Raw genomic sequence first — 6206 nt, 5'->3', positions numbered from 1 at the left:
TGGATAGTTATCTTAGGAAAGAAGCTATTCATAATTGGATCTCCTCGGAACCTTGGAAGAGGAATGAGGAGATCATGCTAGAAATACTTTCTCATATTGGATTAGATTGGGGTTTGGATGGATATAGTGACATGTAATCCTACCAACACTTTGATCTATGAATTTGTGTGGTATAATCAGTGACCAAACTTTATCTCTTCCCATGAGCACTTAAATCAAGGAATTGGGTAATTGTTCATGCTTAGAGAGATTGGTGAGCCAAGGAATTGGGATCCAATCAATTAAGATTGCCAAAGAGATCAATGAATGCATTGATTGTGGAAGAGATGAAAATGAATTTGATCTGGATAATTATACATCTCCTAAACCCAATGATTCCCCCTCTTTGATCTACCCATTCTTTTACTTTCTGCTCTTTAATTTCATGCTAATCTCCCCTTCCCATTTAATTTCTTGCAATTTAAGCTTCTTCAATTTAATTCCCTGTAATTTAATTCTCTATTCCTTTAATTTCCTGCAATTTAAGTTTTACGCCAAATTTTACTTTCTGCAAATCTCAATTCAATTTCTGATTTCACTCAACTAGAACAATTCACCAATTATAATTGATCGATCTACCAATCCCTGTGGGATTCGACCTCACTCTTTTGTGAATTTTTACTTGACGATAATCCGGTGCACTTGTCGGAAGGAAATTTGTTGAGAGGCAAATTCCCGTGCATCATTCCTCCAACCATAGTATAGGTTTTAGAATATGGATCATGAGCTTACCTAGATGAATTTCCAAGGTAATTAGCTTCCTACCAGTTAACTCCTTCTTCTACGTCCAACTCTCCTTGAGATGATGATTGAGTGTGGATGGCTACAGCCTAATTCTTCTCCATTTGCTTGGTCAATTCAGCCAGTTGCTTGGTGATCATCTTATTCTGGGCCAAGATTGCATTCATATGGTTTAATTCCAGGACTCCCCTGTTGTTGCTTCTGTCTGAGGTATAAAAGTACTAATTGTCAGCCACTATCTCTATAACATCAATGGCTTCTTCAATGGTCTTCTTCTTGTTAAGGGAACCTCTAGATGAGTGGTCTACAGCTTTCTTTGACTCACAATTTAGCCCTTCATAAAAGATATGAAGTTGCACCCACTCATTAAACATATCAGGGGCATTTTCTTGTCAAATATTTGAATCTCTCCCAGGCTTCATAAATAGTCTCACCATCCTGCTGTCTGAATGTCTTCACTTCAGTTCTCAGCCTGTTTACTTTTTGTGGAGGGTAGAACCTTGTTAAAAATCTATTCACTACATCCTCCCAGGTTGTCAAGCTTTCCTTGGAAAATGATTCTAGCCATTTTGATACTTTATCCCTCAAAGAAAATGGAAACAATAGCAATCTATAGGTGTCAGGATGAACACCATTAGATTTAACTGTGTCACATATCCTTTGGAATTTAGTGAGATGCTCATTAGGATCTTTTTGGGCATTTTCTCCAAAAGAACAGTTGTTTTGCACAAGAGTTATGAGATGAGGCTTCAATTCAAAATTATTAGCATGGATAGTTGGCTTTTGAATGCTGCTACCACAGTTTCCTGGGTTTGGATTGATGTAAGAACCCAGAACTCTCCTCTCTTGTCCAGCAGGGTTGGCTGCACCTCTTCTGGTATGATTGTTCACCTCTACTTCATGATGGTTTTCCATATCATCCTCCATAGTTATATCAAATCTTTCTCCTCTTCTTCTGTACCAACAGCCCTCTTTCCTCTTGCTTCCCTTCTTAATCTCAGGAAGATTCTTTCCGGTTCACTGTCAAAGGAGGTTGAAATATCTCTTCTACCAATCATACAAGTAGCATGGTATAGGAAATCGTGATTCACACTTTTCACAACTCCGCACAACTAACCAGCAAGTGCACTGGGTCGTCCAAGTAATAAACCTTACGTGAGTAAGGGTTGATCCCACGGAGATTGTCGGCTTGAAGCAAGCTATGGTCATCGTTGTAAATCTCAGTCAGGCGAATTCAAACGGTTATGAGGTTTTGATAATTAAAATATAAATAAAACATAAAATAAGATAAAGTTACTTATGTAATTCATTGGTGGGAATTTCAGATAAGCGTCTGGAGATGCTTTGTTGCTTCTGAACCTCTGCTTTCCTATTGCCTTCTTCCAACCATGTGTGCTCCCTTCCATGGCAAGCTGTAAGATCCTCTCAGTGAAAATGGTCCTCTATAGTTTCTGCACGGCTAATCAACTGTCGGATTTCTCGTCTCAGATGAAAAATACCAGGTACAGCTACGGCATGGCTAATCATCTATCGGTTCCCGCTAGCGTCGGAATAGAATCCATTGATCCTTTTGCACACTGTCATTGTGCCCAACATTCGTAGGTTTGAAGCTCGTCACAGTCATCCCTTCCCAGATCCTACTCGGAATACCACAGACAAGGTTTAGACTTTCCAGATCCTAGGAATGCTGCCAATTGGTTCTAGCCTATACCACGAAGATACTAATCTCATGGACTCGGTTTGTGTATTAGATATCCAAGAGAATAAACTCTGGCTGTCATCCAATGATTTCGTTGAACATCATGTATACCGCTTTGTGGTTGTTAGGCACGTGGATCTTGGCTAAGTGAGTAACGAAGATTGGGTGATTGTCACGGGTCACCCCTTCATTCTTACTTAAATGAATTAAGTACGAGAGTATATCTTGGAGAAGAATTAGGCATGAATTGAATAGAAAACAATAGTAATTGCATTAATTCATGAAGAACAGCAGAGCTCCACACCTTAATCTATGGGCTGTAGAAACTCCACCGTAGAAAATACATAAGTGAAAAGAGGTCTAGGCATGGCCGTGAGGCCAGCCTCCCCAAACGTGAACAATGGTCCAAAGATGATCAAAAGATCAAAAGTGATCAAAAGATATAAAATAAATCTCTAAAAGTAGTTTTTATACTAGACTAGTAACCTAGGGTTACAGAAAATGAGTAACTAAGTGCAGATAGTGCATAAATCCACTTTCGGGGCCCACTTGGTGTGTGGTTGGGCTAAGCATTGAGCTTTACACGTGCATAGGCTGTTTCTGGAGTTAAACGCCAGCTTGGGTGCCAGCTTGGGCCTTTAACTCCAATTCTGGTGCCAGTTTGGGCATTTTACGCCAAAAAGTTTTAGGCTGTCTTTTAACGCCAGTTTGGGCCATCAAATCTCGGGAAAAGTATGAACTATTATATATTGCTGGAAAGCCCAGGATGTCTACTTTCCAACGCAATTGATAGCGTGCCAATTAGGCCCCGGTAGTGGATTCCTGCACTATCTGCACTTAGTTACTTATTTTCTGTAACCCTAGGTTACTAGCTTAGTATTGATAAACCCCCTTTGTAGGGTTTATCTTGTGTTGTATTTAGAGCATTTTGATAACCTTTCCTCACATTTATTCAAGAAAATAGCATGATTTTATGATTGTCTCCGTACTTGTGCTTAGATGTGAAAATATGCTTTTTAGATCTTTAATTTGATAATTTTGATTTGCCTTTGATTCCACTAGATGCCTTGATGTGTTTGCTAAGTGATTTTAGGTTGAAAAGGGCTAGGAAGAGATCAAAGGAGTGAAAGGAAAGCATACAAAATGGAGAAATAATGAAAAGCCAAAAGTTTGGAAAACCCCATGGGTGCGCACGCGCACTACGCGCTTACGCGCAGATCGCAAAATTCTCCAGGGGCGCACGCGCGCACGCGCCGATGACTGCACGTGATTTTTAAAGAGAAAAATGTGGCTAGCGATTCTGGAGGGTTTCTAGCCCTATTTGGAGCTGAGTTTTTGGCAGGAAAAAGACTAAAAAGACCAAGGAATGAAGTGGAAAGAGGGAATCAATCATAACACACATTAGGCTAGTTTTAGTTTTAGTTTTAGAGAGAGAAGTGGTGCACGAAATCACAATCACACTTTTGCAATTCCGCACAACTAACCAGCAAGTGCACTGGGTCGTCCAAGTAATACCTTACGTGAGTAAGGGTCGATCCCACGGAGATTGTCGGCTTGAAGCAAGCTATGGTTATCTTGTAACTGTTAGTCAGGATATCAATAATTCTCAGATTTAATTGTAAAAAGTAAAAGAACATGAAATAATTACTTGTTTTGCAGTAATGGAGAATAGGTTGAGGTTTTGGAGATGCTCCGTCCCCTGAATTTATGCTTTCCTACTATCTTCTTCTTCACACACGCAAGGCTCCTTCCATGGCAAGCTTTATGTTGGGCATCACCGTTGTCAATGGCTACTTCCCGTCCTCTCATTGAAAATGTTCCAAATGCGCTGTCACCGCACGGCTAATCATCTGTCGGTTCTCGATCATGTTGGAATAGGATCCATTGATCCTTTTGCGTCTGTCACACGCGCAACAATCGCGAGTTTGAAGCTCGTCACAGTCATCCCTTCCCAGATCCTACTCGGAATACCACAGACAAGGTTTAGACTTTCCGGATCTCAAGAATGACCGCCAATAATTCTATCCTATACCACGAAGGTTTCAATCTTAGATTAGAAACCCAAGAGATACACATTCAAGCTCGATTACATGTAGAACGGAAGTGGTTGTCAGGCACGCGTTCATAGGTGAGAATGATGATGACTGTCACGGATCATTACATTCATCAGGTTGAAGTGCGAATGAATATCTTAGAATAGAAGCAAGCATGATAGAATGGAAAACAGTAGTAATTACATTAATCCATCGAAACACAACAGAGCTCCTTACCCCCAACAATGCGGTTCAAAGACTCATGCCGTAGAAGATACAATATGAAACGTGTAAAGTGTCATGAGGTACAAGATGAATTACTAAAAGTAGTTTTTATAGTAAACTAGTGACCTAGGGTTACAGAAGATGACTAAGCTAGGGTGTTTAGTGTAAAAAATCCACTTCCGGGGCCCACTTGGTGTGCGCTTGGGCTGAGCATTGAAGCTTTCATGTGTAGAGACTTTTCTTGGAGTTAAACGCCAGCTTTTGTGCCAGTTTGGGCGTTTAACTCCAGCTTTTATGCCAGTTCTGGCGTCGCCAGAATTCTTAAGGTGGCTTGGAACGCCGATTTGGGCAATAAAATATTGGGCAAAGTATGGACTATTATATATTGCTGGAAAGCCCAGGATGTCTACTTTCCAACGAAATTGAGAACGTGCCAATTGGGCTTCTATAGCTCCAGGAAATCCACTTCAAGTGCAGGGAGGTCAGAATCCAACAGCATCTGCAGTCCTTTTTCAACCTCTGAATCAGATTTTTGCTCAGGTCCCTCAATTTCAGCCAGAAAATACCTGAAATCACAGAAAAATACACAAACTCATAGTAAAGTCTAGAAAAGTGAATTTTAAATAAAAACTAATAAAAATATAATAAAAACTAACTAAAATATACTAAAAACATACTAAAAACAGTGCCAAAAAGTGTATAAATTATCCGCTCATCACAACACCAAACTTAAATTGTTGCTTGTTCCCAAGCAACTAAAAATCAAATAGGATAAAAAGAAGAGAATATACAATGAATTCCAAAAACATCTATGAAGATTAGTATTAATTAGATGAGCGGGGCTTTTAGCTTTTTGCCTCTGAACAGTTTTAGCATCTCACTTTATCATTTGAAGTTCAGAATGATTGGCTTCTATAGGAACTCAGAATCCTGATAGTGCTCTTGATTCTCCTAGTTAAGTATGTTGATTCTTGAACCCAGCTACTTTATGAGTCTTGGCCGTGACCCTAAGCATTTTGTTTTCCAGTGTTACCACCGGATACATAAATGCCACAGACACATAACTGGGTGAACCTTTTCAGATTGTGACTCAGCTTTGCTAGAGTCCCCAATTAGAGGTGTCCAGAGCTCTTAATCACACTCTTTTTTGCTTTGGACCACGACTTTAACCGCTCAGTCTCAAGTTTTCACTTGACACCTTCACACCACAAGCACATGGTTAGGGACAGCTTAGTTTAGCCGCATAGGCCAGGATTTTATTCCTGAGGGCCCTCCTATCCACTGATGCTCAAAGCTTTGGATCCTTTTTATTAACCTTGCCTTTTGGTTTAAAGGGCTATTGGCTTCTTCTGCTTGCTTTTTCTTTCTTTTTCTTCTCTTTTTTTTTTCGCATATCATCCTCTTTTTTTTTTTTCTATTCACTGCTTTTTCTTGCTTCAAGAATCAATTTTTTTGATTTTTTAGATTAT

The 6206-nt window shown here is 39.8% G+C and overlaps 1 non-coding gene across 1 annotated transcript; it reads left to right on the top strand.

Annotated features, from left to right (window-relative positions):
• Positions 1-1148: 1148 nt before the first annotated feature.
• Positions 1149-1254, top strand: LOC148548086 (small nucleolar RNA R71). The gene has a single exon (XR_015897697.1). It is a non-coding gene; the product is annotated as a small nucleolar RNA R71 (small nucleolar RNA).
• Positions 1255-6206: the final 4952 nt, after the last annotated feature.

The sequence above is a fragment of the Arachis ipaensis genome, chromosome B8, assembly GCF_059453495.1.
Source record: "Arachis ipaensis isolate K30076 ecotype BB chromosome B8, ASM5945349v1, whole genome shotgun sequence".
Taxonomy (NCBI): Eukaryota; Viridiplantae; Streptophyta; class Magnoliopsida; order Fabales; family Fabaceae; genus Arachis; species Arachis ipaensis.
The sequence above is the reverse complement of the archived record's forward strand: the minus strand, read 5'-3'. Positions and strand labels throughout refer to the sequence as shown.